Below are 15,993 nucleotides of genomic sequence, written 5' to 3' on the forward strand. Positions count from 1 at the left end.
AAAAAAAAAAATCATAGCATTGTGAATGAGGGGGAGTGCAGAGTGGGGACCCAGGGCCTGTCCAGGGAAATTGGACAGAAGGGCTGCAGGGAAGAGATGAGCCAATCAGAGTGCAGTGCACACGATGAAATGTGCAATTTTCCTCTAGTTCTTAAATGCTTACTCCCCCCCACCCCCGCCACCCCACTATCATGATCCCAATTCTACCTTACATATTAGGCTGGACTGGAGGATGTACATAGGCACAGATAGGAACTGGAAATACAGGGAATCCAGGACAGATGAAGCCCTCAGGACCAGTGGAGAGAGTGGTGATACTGGGAGGGTGGAGGAAAGGTGAGGGAGAAAGGGGGAACAGATGACAAGGTCTACATATAACCTTCTCCCTGGGGGACGGACAGCGGAGAAGTGGGTGAGGGAGATGTCAGATGGTGTAAGATATGATAACATAATAATAATTTATAAATTATCAAGGGTTCAGGGGGAGGGGGGAGGGGGGCGGGAGGGGATAAATGAGGAGCTGACACCAAGGGCTCAAGTAGAAAGCAGATGCTTTGAGAATAATGATGGCAACATATGTACGAATGTGCTGGACACAAATGATGTATGTACAGATTGTAAAAAGAGTTGTATGATCCTCTAATAAAATGAATTAAAAAATAATAAAATAAAAAACAACAACAAAAAGTTTCAAAAAATTGATGAAGCACTGGAAGCATTCTCTGGTCTATGCCCCAAAGTTTGGAAGACAAGTACCTGGCCAAGTGACTGAAAGAGGTCCATTCCATACCCATTTCAAAGAAAGAAGAATGTGGTATCAGGTTTGGAGGAAGGCTTCTCCAACCTGAGACATACAGACAACACAACCTTGCTTGCTGAAAGTGTGGAGGACTTTAAGCCCATGTTGATGAAGATGCAGGACGCAGCCTTCAGTAAGGATTACGACTCAATAGAAAAAGACCAAAATCCTCACAACTAGACCAATAGGTAACATCATGATTAATGGAGTCAAGACTGACATTATCAAAGAGTTTGTCTTGCTTGAATCCTCAATCAGCACTCATGGGAGCAGCAGTCAAGAGATCAAAAGACAAATTGCCTTAAATTAATCTTTTGGACAAGACCTCTTTAGAGTATCCAAAAAAGGATGTTACTTTGAGGACTAAGGTTGCCTGATCCAAACCTTAGTATTCCCCATTGTAACATAGGCAAATGAAGTTGGACAGTGAAAAGAAAGTGTTCCCTAGAGGCAAAGATGGCAAGACTTCATCTTACATAATTTGGACATATTATCAAGGGAGACTAGTCCCTGTAGAAGAACACCATTTGGTAAAGTGGAGGGGGTGATGAAAAATAGGAAGGCCTTCAATGAGATGGCTGCAACATTGGCTCAGGCACAGGTACAATTTTTAGGATGCTGCAGGACAGTATAGTATGTCCTTCTGTGGTGCATAGGATCACTATGGGTTGGAACCTAACAACAAAAACTGCAACAAGAACGATGAAAAAACAGAATGTTTACATTATAAAACAATATTAGTGATTGCATTCAAGTAAAATTTTGCTGAAGATCATTCAACGATGCATTTATAGGGAACTGCCAAACATACAGGCCAGATTAGAAAGAGGATCTGGAGGAAGGGATATCAATGCTGACATCTGATGGATCTTGGATGACAGCAGAGAATACCAAAAAAATGTGTTTAGTTGTGCTTTACTGACGGTGCTAAGGTATTCAACTATGTGGATCATTAGAAACAACGGATAGCTTTGGAAAACATAGACTATACATAGCACTTCACTGTGCTCATGCTGAACTGGTAGATGGATCCGTGAATATTACATGGTTTAAAATAAAGAAAGGTGTGTCTAAGTTATCTTCTCATCACACTAATTCAATTTGTATGCTGAGCAAATAACCAGAGATGTTGAATTATATCAAGAAGAATACAACAGAATTGAACGAAGGCTCATTAGCTATCTGTGATATGCAGATGACACAACCTTACTTGCTGAAAGTGAGGAGACTTGAAGAATTTGCTCATGAAGATCAAGGATGACAGTCTTTAATATGGATTATAATTCAATATGAAAAAGACAAAAATCCTCACAACTGGACCAATAGGAAAAGCCAAAACCCAACCAAACTCAGTGCAATCAAGCAGCTGCTGACTCACAGTGATTCTTTCAGCAGAGAGAACTGCCCTGGTGGGTGGCTGAGACTACCTTTTTATGGGACAAGAAAGTCCCATCTACAAAGTGGCTTGTGGTTTCAAACTGCTGATGTTGCTGTCAGCTGCCCTATCTGTAACTCCTATGCCACCGGGCAACATGATAAATGGAGACACGTTTGAGGTTGTCAAGGCTTTCATCTTGCTTGGGTCAACAACCAATGCTCATTAACACAGCATTGGATAAATCTGCTGCACAAATCTCTTTAAGGAGTTAAGCAGCAAGGCTGTTTCTTTGTGGACTAAGGTTTGCCTGATTCAAGCCATGGTATTTTCCAATGTCTCATGTACATGAAAGTTGGACAATGCATAAGAAAGACTGCCTTTGGATTATGGCACCGGAGAAGAATATTGCAGGCACCAGGGACTGCCCAATGAACAAACAAACATGACGACAAGCTAGATTGACACGGTGGCGCAAAAATGGGCTCAAACCTACCAATTGTGAGGCTAGCACAGGGCAGGCATTGTTTCTTTCTCTTATACATAGGGCTGCTACAAGTCAGAGCTGTCTCAACAGCACCTGAAGATTATTTCTGTGAGCGCTTATATACTTGTGACCCCAGGAATTGAGATTAAAACAATTAAATTCCTGGCTCACAGGTAGAGAACTAGTAGGTGAAAGGGTCAGGATTAAAGCAAAAAGCTATTAGGTGAAAAAAAGTTGTACTTAGCCATTCTTGAGTATTCTTCCCATGCAGATGAAGCCTGACGAGGACCTCTTTGACTTCTTTAGCTCTGGGCAGAGGTATATGTAATTTATTGGATAGAATCTAGCTTTGCTCTTAGGGCATAGTTCACCCTGGGGTCTTACCAGATGATCACTGCATCTTTACAAAAATAAAACAACAAGGCATGCATGAGCGGATTGAGTATTTAAATCTTAATGAAAACTTAAGGCTTAGCCATTATTTGATCACTAGTTGTAGAGACCCCATTGTTTTGAAAACCCTCCTATAAGCTGAGATTTGTGTAGTCTTCCTGGGCATGATATGTACCTTCAAAGGGGTTTTGGTTCCTAGAAAATCTTACCAAAGATGTGAGAGTTGGAAAAGTGGGCAGGGGTCTCAGTGCTTGTCTTTGGACTGGCTTCCTGAACATGCATCTCTAAACGGCTTGTTCATTCTCACTATAATGAAATGCTTATTTCAAAATAAATCATACGATAGAGGTTCATTTGAATGAACTGGTGCACAAAAAATGTAGTCACTGGTGAGCTTCTCAACATATATTTTATGGAAATTATAATGTAAGAATTCATGAAACAGTAATGAGAGGAATTATGACAGCACTAAGAACCATTATTATGCAGAGCTCATGGAAAAAAAAGCCTTTTTGGAGTCAAAACTGGCGCCTTCTCATTACATATGTATTTACACACTGTTGTTGCTGGCAGAGTGCTAACATCATTTCCCTGGTGTCTTGTAAACAGACCTATAAAGAATGTACTTTGAACTAATTGGAGCCCAGTGGGGATGAGGGCACAGCAGAAACTATGGGATTTCAACATGAATTTTTCCCAAGCAAATGCTGGAACCATTAAAACAAGTTTTTTACTAAGTCAAGTTCTTTCCTTTGAACTAACCACCTCTCCAGCACGGAGAAGCAGACCAATTTCTCTGATAGTTATCACTCGCCCCACTAAGCTAGAGCAAAACCCACATCCAGAGGTATGCAAGAAGCTTTGGAAAGGAGGAACATGGCTTAAAACATTATCTGAAGAAAATAATAAAACAAAATTAATCACTGAGAAACCCAAGACCATTGTGAACAAAGAAATACAAAAGCCTCAAAGAAATAAATGCTGAGATCTAAAGAGAAGAAACAAACAAAAAAAAGCTGTGCGAAAAGAGCCCATAAAATATCTAGTTACTAACCAACTATCCATCAGAGATGATACGACGATACGATTTCAGAACCTGATGGCGACATTGATCCCATGCTGTCAACAGGCCACAATCAAGGAAAAGTGAAGACATATCATTGTTTTCATTGAATAGTAAGTTGTTGTTTGAAAGCCTACATGCTGATAACTCTGTATATCTCTTACAGCATTCACAGTAAATGAATCCTATTTCTAAAACCATTTTATTTGTTGCCACCAACTCCCATGGCAACTTCTATGATTCCCATCAGCATTTGAGCGAGCGGCAGGAGAGCATCCGAGCCAAGAGACAGATCTGTCTTCAGGCTTTGGATTGGCTCTTGCTGGTGCAAGTCATGTGAGTGGCCTCCTTTTCCGCTGCCCGCAGAAGCAAGCTATGGCCCTAGAACTTCCAGACGGAGAGACCTCAGAATGGTTAGAAATCAGGAAATGACTTGGGGCAATAGTTGAAGCAATCTTGAAATTGTAACTGAAACAGAACTGTTTTATGTCCATTTTCTACTAGTATGCAATTATTGATTTATGAGAAATACTTAAAAGGTTCTTTGAACAAGTGCCCATGCATTAAGATAATTTATGTGAGGAAATGTAAGAAAGTGTAAAAATTATCATTTTAAGGTAGTGAAGTTGCCTACACTGATTTTGAGTCATTCTTGAATTAATTCACCTATCAAAGTCTTACCTACAGCACACTAGCTTTGGGGATATTCTATTATTTTCTGTGTGCATGCTATACTATTTTGCAGCAGCATCAAACATAGCTTGAAGACGTTTCATAAATACGTATTTCTGTGTAGAAGCTGCTGATAGAATCCTTGTTATCATGGGATGCTCCAGATTTCAGACAAAAGTCACCAAACGCAGGAGAGAATAGTTCCTGGAGGACATCATGCTCGATGAAGTGGACGGGGAGCAACAAAGATGAAGGCCCCCAATGAGATAGATGGACGCAGTGGCTGCAGCAATGGGCTCTAGTATAGGAACACTTGGTACCGCACCTGGCAGTGTTTCGTTCTCTTGTGCATAGAATTGCTATATGTCAGACCTCCTCAATGGCACCAAACAACCATATTTTAGAAAGAATATAAGTAAAGTGTTACAGACTGTAGTTAATGTTTGTGACCAGCTCGTTTGAGACTAGCCCCCCATTTCTCCATCTTACTTTTAGATCATGCCAACCTTGATGGCTCCTCTTGTCTGCTTCAACTCACTGTGTTGGTGCCCCATGTGCTAAACCCATTCTGACTTCTGGAATTTGACAATTTTTATATCCCTCTCAATGAACTCAGGTGGCACAGTGGGTGAAGCATTGCACTGCTAACTTGCAAGGTTGCCAATTGGAACCCAACAACTGCTCAACGGGGAAACAAAAAGGACAGTCTTCTCTTGTAAAGATTGCATCTCAGATCCCTGCTTCAGAACAGATTCAACAGCATAGGGTGAGTATGCGTGTGATTTTTTCCTCACAGAGCCCTTCCAGTGCAGTGATTAAGCACTTCTTTGAAAAACAGAAGTTTGAATTTAGCAGATTCCATAGGAGAAGGATCTGGCAATCCACTTGATTAAGTGTCTCAAACACGCAAAACCCACACATAGTTTGGATTTACCAGACTGTAGCTGTTTACAGGAGTAGAAAGCCCAGTCTTTCTCCTACAGAGCGGTTGGTGGTGCTGACCATGGGGATCAAAACCCAAAGTGTAGACACTACACCACTGGGCTCCTTGAGTGAGGTAGTTCTACTCTGCCCAGGGGTTGCTAAGAGTTGAAAATCAACTGAACAACACCTGACAATGAAAACATAGCTCTCCACCGCTAACTGAAAAACCGGAGGTTTTGTTCCCCCATAGGTGCTTCCGAAGAAAGGCTTGGTGATCTGTTTCCAAACTTCATGGGCCCCAGTTCTGCTCTGACACACACAGGATGTCACTGAGTAGGCACAGATTGGATGGCAGCTGGTTTACAGTCCTCTCAGACCTACTGTGATCCAGGCATTGAAATCAAGGGGACATATTGGTTAACATTTCATAAACACGATTTTATCATTTGCAAAAACCCATGTTTGATTTATTCAAGCCCAAATTTAATTCCTCCACATTTACCTTCATATATAAAATCTTATATGGCTTTCCTGCTGATCTTCATTCAAGCGACCCACCATGTCCAAGGATGCCTTTCTAGGTCCACATTCTGGATGGTTTCCTCCTAGAGCTTTCACTTTACTAACTTGGTGCTGGGAGTTCTTCCCCTTTAAAAGTGGAACTGTATTGTTCAGACCCAGGCATGCTGATGAATTCCGGTTAATAAGTACAAGTCTAATCACACTGAAAAGCTCTTTGCCCTTGTACATAATATATGCATAGTTTTATAGCTTCGCCTTCAGCTCTGACATGGAACTGATTTTTAGCATTTCTGTAAGTTTAGAGATGATCCTAAGAGTCAAAGACCCCATTTACCACTTGTACTCTCTATCTAATGCTGGAATCCAGGTCTCAGCCTCATAGTCGGGTGGCTGATTTTCACATCTGTGAAAATCCCACTAACTTTCACTACTATTAGTGGAAGGTAATATGTATGTCTCGAAAAGTTACAGTGTTTAGGGAGCAATGGATTTAAATAGATAAATAATTTTGTGAATAAATACATACATAAATAAATTGCAACCTTTTTATCGTGCTATTGCTTGAATGCAATTTCCATTATAGGCAATAATTTGTTACTGTCTTAAAAGCTAAGGCTTCAGCTATTTTCTAGTAAGTGCATATTATCCAGCATGGCAGTAATGATCAATTAATCAAATAAATATCTTTGAGAACATAGAAACTATATATACAATGGGGGAGAGAAGGAACTATTGATTGCAGTTGGAGAGAATATTCTCACAGAGCCTGTTAATGGCTCATTAATCTGCTTGAAAATTCAGACACTGCATTTGAATTTGGGAAGTAAGGCACACGACAACACAAAACAGCAGGGTTTAGCTATAAAAGAGAAGGTATAATTTATGCACAGTGATATTTTTAGAGGCTCCTTGATACCTCTATAATTTCTTCTTCAGCCTTGAATAAGCTATTACATTTGACCAATAATAATATCATGAAATTAATATGGTTAGTGGTAGATTTTTAACACCAAAACATATATACTTCTGATCATGAATATTTTTTTCACTTGTTCCTGTTGTTAAATTGGCAAAAGTAGATGAGGAAATAACAAGGACGTATAGCATTTCTTCAAATGTAGAGTTAAGCAAAATGTGAGAATGGCCTTATAAACCATTGATGCACACTTTAAAGTGAGCAACAGAAAGAAGTGCACAACAGTGCGAGAATTTGTTGGAGCAAATAGGTGATTTCATAATTTATGGTAATTTTATTTAAATATTGATATGAAACATATATTATGTTGTATGTGCTGGCAAGTCTATTATATTTCAAAAGTAAGTACATTATAACTGACTAAATCCCATAAATAATATAATTTCCTACTTATATTTCACAGATTACATAATGAAACTTAAAGATCTAGACAGCTTTTAATTTATCTTTTAGGAAAACTGAAGATAACGATGTGGCTTTCTACTCCTGTACACAGTTGTCTCAGAAACCCACAGGGGGATTGCTACAGTGAGTTTGGTTTTGGTTAAGTATTAAGATATCAGGCGGACATTGGACCTCTACTCAAGTCCTCCCTCAGTGCAAGAACACTTCGTTCTAATAACCTGGCATTCTGTGATGTCCACCTTCCTGAAACAATCACTGAAGACACAATGGGTGCTTAAGCAAATGTGGTGAGAAAAGCTAATGGTGCTAGGCTATTAAAATATATGGTGCTTGGGGTCTTAAGGCTTGAAGTTAAACAAGCAGCCATCCAGCAGGGAAGCAAAAAATCCCACTTGGAAAAAGCACAACAGCCTGTGTGACCACAAGGTGGCCACGGGATCAGGTATCAGGCATCAGAAGATCCAAAACAAAGAGTCATATCATTGCAAACAATGGGGGTTGGAGTGGAGACTTGTAGCCCATCTGTAAATGATGGGACATCCCCTCACAGAAGGGTCACAAGGAAGGGATGAGCAAGCCAGGGTACAGTATAGCACCAATGAAACACACAGCATTCCTCTAGTTTCTTAACTAGAAACTAGTTCCCCCCCGCCCCCACAATTATCATGACCCCAGTTATACATTACAAATCCAGCTAGACCAGAGCATGTACACTGTTATAGATAAGAGCTCCTCACACATGGAATCTAGGACAGATAAACCCCTCAGGAACAGTAATGGGAGTAGTAATACCATGAGGGTAGGGGAAAGGTGGGGGAAAGGGAGAGAAAAGGGGAACCGATTAAGACAATTGAAGTATAACACGCACACACCCTACAAGGGGGGAGGGGGGATGAACAACAGAAACGTGGGTGAAGGGAGACAACAACAACGGATAGTGTAAGATATGAAAATTGTAATAATTTTTAATTTATCAAGGGTTCACGAGGGTGGGAGAGTGGTGGAAGTGGGGAAGAGGAGCTTGTACGAAGGGCTCAAGTAGAAAGACAACGTTTTGAAAATGATGATGGCAACATATGTACAAATGTGCTTGATACAATTGATGTATGGATTTTTATAAGGGCTGTAAGAGCCCCCAATAAAATTATTTATATTTAAAAAAGAAAGAGAATTACTCCTTTTAAATTTGTAGAGAAATCTGATTAAAAGAAAGCATTGCTAGATTCTCTGTCGAAGTCACATAAAACAAAATGACACGAAGGACTCACTTCATAAAGGTACCTCTTTTATCCAAGTGCTTTTATATTAAGAAGGAGGTTATATAAGGAAGAAGCACACACTTTAATAGTTCATTTGTTCCATTATGTTTGTTGCCAAATGAAAAGAAACCAGACGTTGCCATTGGCACAAGTGAAATTCAATGTTGATTTAGAATCTACTTTACATGGATTTGCATCCACCTCACTGCTTCTATTGTTCCTGTGATAGAAAAGGTGATTACTGCCATAGAGGTAAGATGTAAATCACTGATCTTATTCTAGCATGACCTTAAAATATAATAAGTAATAAAGGCAAAAGTGGAAACAGTCTTGGCAAAGTTATTTTACCTCTCTGGTACTCAATTTCCACATCTTTAAAATGTGAACAACATATCAGAAGATAATCCATCCCTAATTTCTTTGATTCAATATATATATATAATAAACCTATATCCTCACTCTCTATTTTGCAACATACAAAATAGTCCACTATTTTCCCTGAATAAATGTCATTCTCAGAATGATATTTGGAATAGTATATGTAAGTTATAGTATGAGATACTCATGAACATTGTCTAGGATGAAAAAAAGTGGAAATACCTGGTTGGTTCCTTTGCTCCGTTTTCTAACAGGTCTACCCAGTATACGATGCCAGGAGAACATGACAAATGGAACTGACTATTGATCCATGACTTAGTAACTGCTCATATTACACTGATTTAGTTTTGTACAGATAATTTGGGTGGCCTCTAATTCCCCTGCCCTTCCCCCCCCCCCCCAAAAGTAGAGCTTGAAATAAAGCCCTTGTAACCGAACAACTTCAAGAAAGTGAAACAGATTAAAGCGGTCTCCAGCGAGTATTTAGAGAACCGGAGGGCATATAACAAACCACTCAGAGAATTACAGTACAAGTCAGGATGACATTTTTCTTCTTTTTAAATTATCTGGACACAAGGGAAAGGGAGATAAATGCAATCCCACTGGTTTTACATCCTTTTATCCTCTGGCTAGCCATTAAAAGATTCAAGTTGAGACTGTGTAAAATTGAACAGGTTTATATTTTGGGTGAGAAAACAAGATTGATAAAAGAATATGTAAAATAAACCTCCTAGTCTCTGTCCATATATTTTAGTATATTATACAAAGACCTCCACTGCTGTACGACTATGTTTTCTAGATGTGCATGATTTAGACTAGTAGTATTATGCATGTTACTTCCTGACCCTGTGCATGTGTGTGCGTTAAGGAAAGGTCAATATTTAATATGTTAAAATAATTAAAATGGGTATTTAGTCCTGTGTGCTCCACAAGCTGAATGGCCACACTTGCATGCAGTGCATCATTGTATCTGTACAGGGACTTACGTAGCAGGGAGTAGGAGAGGAGGCATAGTTCTCACGCTTAAGCAAAACTCCATCTGTTGGGCTCCCTTGGAGTAATAAAAGCATAACTCGATTTGCCTGCAAAGACCTCACTGTAGAAATACGAACATCTGCGGTCAATTACACACGATGTGGATACCTGGCTGTAGGTGCTGGTCTAACATCACCAATTCATTTCACCCAGACTAACTGGAAACTGTCAGACAAAAAGACTTTCTGCTTCTTCCACCTCTGGCTACACCTAAACCAGTCCCCTAGAGGTGAAAGATTCAGTGTACCCCATTATTGATCATTTCACCCACCTCTGTTCCCTGAACTGAACTCAGTCCGAACTGCTGAGTAAGAAATGACCATAGTGCCTTTTCAAAACCCAAACACCTAACAATGGTCACATGATAGAGGAAAGATCCAAACATGCTAGGAAACATTTTCATGAGTCAAACCAGAGCACATTAAAGAATTACTTGAACAATTACTATCAGTGGCAAAGGGAATTTTCTGCCGCCAATGTAAGTAGCCAATTAATGATTTCAGTACAAAATATGTAGATATAATACTTGAATTGTAATTCGCTATTGCCTGGTAATGTTAAACATGAAATAATAGACAAAGATGTACAGTCAGAGAAAGTTTATTTGGAAATGGGGTCATTGTTAATCATAGGTCATGCATGTCATATACGGGTATCATGTGCCTGCGACCTGCTTGTGCAATGATTGTCCAGGGATGAGATGCAGGGTGCACGCTACTAGGGTGTGGGTAACAGTGGTGTCTATAGCTACTGTCACTTGTTGCCCATAAGCCTCCCCATGTCCTGTCTGACTAAGGCATCACTCCTGTCACACATACACGGTGAAGCCCACTTCTTATGTGTACGATAGACTGGTTGAGCCTGTGGTTGTTGAAGCACTGTTCTGAGGAATCAGATCTGGGCATTTGTTTCCTGATTGGGGGTACAGGACACAGAAGACTCTTGTTCCCAAAGGCTAGCAACATTTTTATAAGAATGTGATACAGTGGTCTCAGGTAAGTTGAAGATGAGGCTCCTCCATATGGAATGTTTATAGCTGGGGGTTGGAGGGGAAAGAGGAGATTGACCCTCTAAGGATTTGCCTAATCCTATCATTTCAGGAAAATGTATAGAAATTTTACAAGTAAGGTTTCTTCAGCAAGGTTCTAAAAGCAAGGGGCGGGGTGCTAACTCTGAATTGGACCCCAGAAAGATGGTGCTGATTAGGGTTGAGGTGCAAGGAGCTACAGGTGGATCTCTGCAACCTGTCTACCAGCTGCCACCCATGGGGAGAAGGTAATGGAACAAATGTGCTTTCCTGTTTCCATTGGCAGGGATAATAACATAGCTAGTGCCTCTTGCCCTAAGCCTTGGTGTCCACATCGGTATCATTGTCTGGTCATCGCAATATGAGCAGGTCAAAATCACCAGAGACTCCGAGATAGGAGGGTCAGACTCTTCTGGCCCTGTGAAGATGCATAGCCTCGGATCCTAAGGCAAAGTTCTGCCCTTTCCTAGAGAGTCACTACGAGTCAGAATTGGCTTGATCCATCAGTTAGTGAGTATGCTTTGGGAAAGTTTGCTTTATGCTATTTTACTTTTATGAAAGCTCTACAAAAATGCCTTTGTTTATTAACCTAAAAAAATCTGTACAGAATTTTGCTTTTATGAAAAAAGGGGGAGAAAAGTGAGGTTCAGGATTGATTTTAGAGAAAACTGTTAAAGATTCAGAAAGCACCCCAGCCATGAGCTTCATGTCACCAAGCACCATCCTTGGGAACTGCCCTCCCCTCTCAGTATCAAGCCATGATGTATTTAAACCATGTCTGTGATCCCTGTGTGTTAACATTAGCTTATGTTCATGGGTAATTTGATATGATCAGAAAGTATTTGGGGAATTAGGTGTGTTCATTCAGGAGCCCCGGTGGTGTAGTTGGTTGCATGTTGGGCTAACTGTAAGGTCAGCAGTTTGAACCGAGGAGCTACTCCTTGGGAGAAAGATGAGGCTTTCTACTTTTGGAAAGAGTGAGTTACAGCCTCAGAACCCCACAAGGACAGTCCTGCTCAGGTCTAGAGAGTCTCTATGAGTCAGAATTGACCCCACAGCAGTAAGTTTGATTTCAGGAGATATGTTCATGTTCATAATATTTGTTTATTTACTTTATGCCAGTCTGACTTTCGGAGGTTTTGTAGGAACGCTCTACTTTCATAAAGTGCAAGACTGGGTATGTTAAGACCAGAGAGTCTAGCATCAGACTAGCCGACTTGGGTCCCAAGTTCATCAGTTACCTCCAACTAATACATTGCCTGCTCTGATTCATGGAGGCCTCGGGGTGCTAGGGTAGAACTGTGCGACACGGCATTTTCAGTGGCTGGCTTTTTAGACGCCGATTAGCAGGCTTTTTCTCTCAAGGCATCTATGAGGGAATTCACTGTTTGTACCACTGAGGGACTCCAACTGTCAGAAAATCGTTGGACAAATGATTAAACAGCTCATGTGTCAGTGTCTTCCTCTTTAAAATTGGCAGTAGAGTGCCACCAAAAATAATAGGCTTGCATACAAATTAAAAATAAAATATTCTCTCAGTGCTTCACATGTAATAACTATAGACACAATAGGTAGATAATTGATAAAAACCATGTATTCATTGTAAAGAGGATTTGGCAATACTGTATGCCAGCAAGAGTTTTGTAATTGCAGGATTCTGATGAATAGTGAATGATCATTGTTCTCTACTTTTTGTTTACAAAAATGCCTTTGAATTCTAATAGATATCAGTTAAAAGAAGCTATCCTTTCTCTCTCTTATATTTATTGCTCATCAGGCAAATATCTGTGTTGGCATCCAGCGTGCATGGAACAGACTAATACAGTAACAAGAAAGAGAGCCTCTTTTCCTTCTGCTCTGCACAGGCTAATAGCTACACCAGGTAAATCCCCAGTTTATTGCAGATTATTTGCTTTCTGAGACTCAATGAGATATAAATTACTCTTGGGCATTAGAATTTGAAGCATTTATGATTTCTGCAGGCATTTTTTCATTCTATGGCAACTAGAACATTGCTAGAAATCAATATTCATTCATTACTTGTCTGAGTCAGTAATTGGCAACTACCAGAGAATTATTTTCAGGTTAAAACATAATTTATTAACTGTTCCTTGAAACATGGCATTATAACCGTGCTTAGAGTATAATTCTGTTAAATTAAAGGTAAAAAAGGGAATAGGATGGTAGACTTTTGTCTTCAGTTTATTAAATGCTTACTTATACAAGTATCTTCTAGTGCATGGCTGTTCTTTCAATTTTAAAACCATACAAAGTAACGACTAAATAAGAATCAGATTCAATGCATGCAAAATTTTAGTGCACATCACCATTTTAATGATAGTTGAAAAGTTATAATCCATTGAGCAACGAGTCAACTGGGGTATTTTGTATTTTACTTTAGGGCAGGTTCAATTGAGGGGAATGAGCTTCCTCTTCTTGGTTTATATCTCACTCCTGTAGAAAACCAACAATACTCTATTGAGATACTTTACAGATGCTTTTGAATACAGTGCTTAGAACTTGAAGGAAAGAGCATGAGTTCATTTGAAAGTCACATTGCAAGGAGTGTCTTGTCTACCTTTGTAAGGCATAAGAAGACCTGGGAGCTTACTGGGTTGAGAGCTGGACTGTGGACAACAAGATCAAACCCAACAGCTGCTCTGAGGGACAAAAGTAAGGCTTTGCGTTCTTACAAGGATTTACAGCCTCAGAAACCCTCTATCTGGTGACAATTAGTTGGAACCCACCTGGTTGTTTGTGTGTTTGCTTGTTTTGTATGTTCATCTTGATGAGCATGAGGACAAAGCGTTTCAGAACCTCCATTTGTGGATGGGGCATGACTCAAAATGAGAAAGAACAACTTCAAACACCTATTGACAATCAGAACTTGGAAAGTATGAAATATGAGTCTAGAAAAGTTAGAAGTTGTCAAAAATGAGATGGAACACATACAGATTGATATTACAGACATTACTGTATTTAAATAGACTGATATTGGCCATTTTGAATTTTAGAAACCATATGTTTTACTATACTCAGAATAAAAGATTCAAGAGGAATGGAACGGCATCAATCATCAACAAGGCCATCTGAAGAGCCACCTTAAATAAAATGATGTCTGTGATAGGATCGTATCTGTTAGCCTGCAAGGAAATCCAGTCAATACAACCATTATTCAAACTTATGCACCGACCAATAAAGCTAGTGATGAAGAATTCAAGAATTCTACCAACATCTCTGTGGTAGTTGCAGTCTGTTGTCAATTTGAGACTTAAGAGTGAAAGAGTGGAGGTTTGCCTGTCAATCAGGTCACAGCCTGATGACCTCATTTGGAGGTGCTAAGGAGATAAAAAGCTCACTAGAGGCGGGACACACACTCACTTCCTGTGAGGCATTCTTGCGGACAAGACACATGGAGCTATGCTACAGCGCTTGAGCTGGAGGAGCCATGCAGAGACCCTTGCCAGTGCTGAGATCCTTCCACTGCCACTGGATCCACAATACTTTCCACCCATCGACCTGTGATCTTCCTGCTTTCGGTGTCACTGCATGTGTTGCATGAATGTGAAGAGGAATTTATAGATTGGTATTGGACAGGTGGGCTAATATCGGACTTAGGAACTTGATCTAGACTGGGCTGGGATGTTTTCGTAATGTACAATTACTCTTTATATAAAGCTCTTTTCTATACGCATATGTGTCTCTGGATTTGTTTCTCTAGTCAACCAAGAAGAACACAATTCTTCAATCTAATATTGATTTAATATGCGAAGGAAATGCATCACTATTTAGTGGGTGTTGGGTTGCAAAGGGTGGGAACAATGAGGAAGGAACGGCGGTTGAAACTACAGTCTTGGTGATAGAAGTGAAGCTGGGGCAGCAAGATAGGACTTTACAAGACCAGTAACTTCATCTCAACACCTTAGTTCAAAACACAAATGGCAACTAAGCATGTGGACTTCTCCAGATGTAATACCCCGAAATCAAATTGACTACCTCTACATAAAGAGATAATAGAGAAGCTATCAATAGATAGAAGCTATTGATAGAAGCTATCAATCACGAAAATAACATGAAACAAGCCCATGAGAGCCAAAGTCTCACCTCGAGTCTCTCCCACAGGAATTTTGAGAACATCTCCAGAACAGACTGACCATTGCACATGAATGACAGAAAAGCTGTGAGATGACAGCAAGAACATCATATATGAAAAGGCCAAAAACCCAAGGATGAATGAAAAGGTCAAAGTGGATGTCAGAAGAGACTGATTTCTTTTTAATAGTTGACTAGCTAAAACAAATGAAAAACATGATAATGTCAAAGAGCTGAACAGAACATGTCACAGGGCAGCTTAAGATAAAGTAAAATATTATAATGAAATGTGTACAGAAAACCAAACAGTAAGAAGAAGTTCAACATACCTTCAACTGAAAGAACTCAAGCAAAAATTCAAGTATCAGTTTTCAACATTGAAAGCTTGCATGGTCAAAATATTGAACAATGGAAGAAGCATCAAAAGAATATGGAAAGAATATAGAGAGTCACTGTATTAAAATAAGCTCGTCAACATTCTGCCATTTCAAGAGGTAGCATATGGTACTGAAGGAAGAAGGTTAAACTGCACTGAAAGCATTAACCCAAACCAAGCCTCTAGGCATCTATGGAATACCAATTGCAA

Source organism: Echinops telfairi, unplaced genomic scaffold (assembly GCF_000313985.2).
Source record: "Echinops telfairi isolate 266 unplaced genomic scaffold, ASM31398v2 ScPeMD7_4;HRSCAF=17, whole genome shotgun sequence".
In the NCBI taxonomy this organism is placed as follows: Eukaryota; Metazoa; Chordata; class Mammalia; order Afrosoricida; family Tenrecidae; genus Echinops; species Echinops telfairi.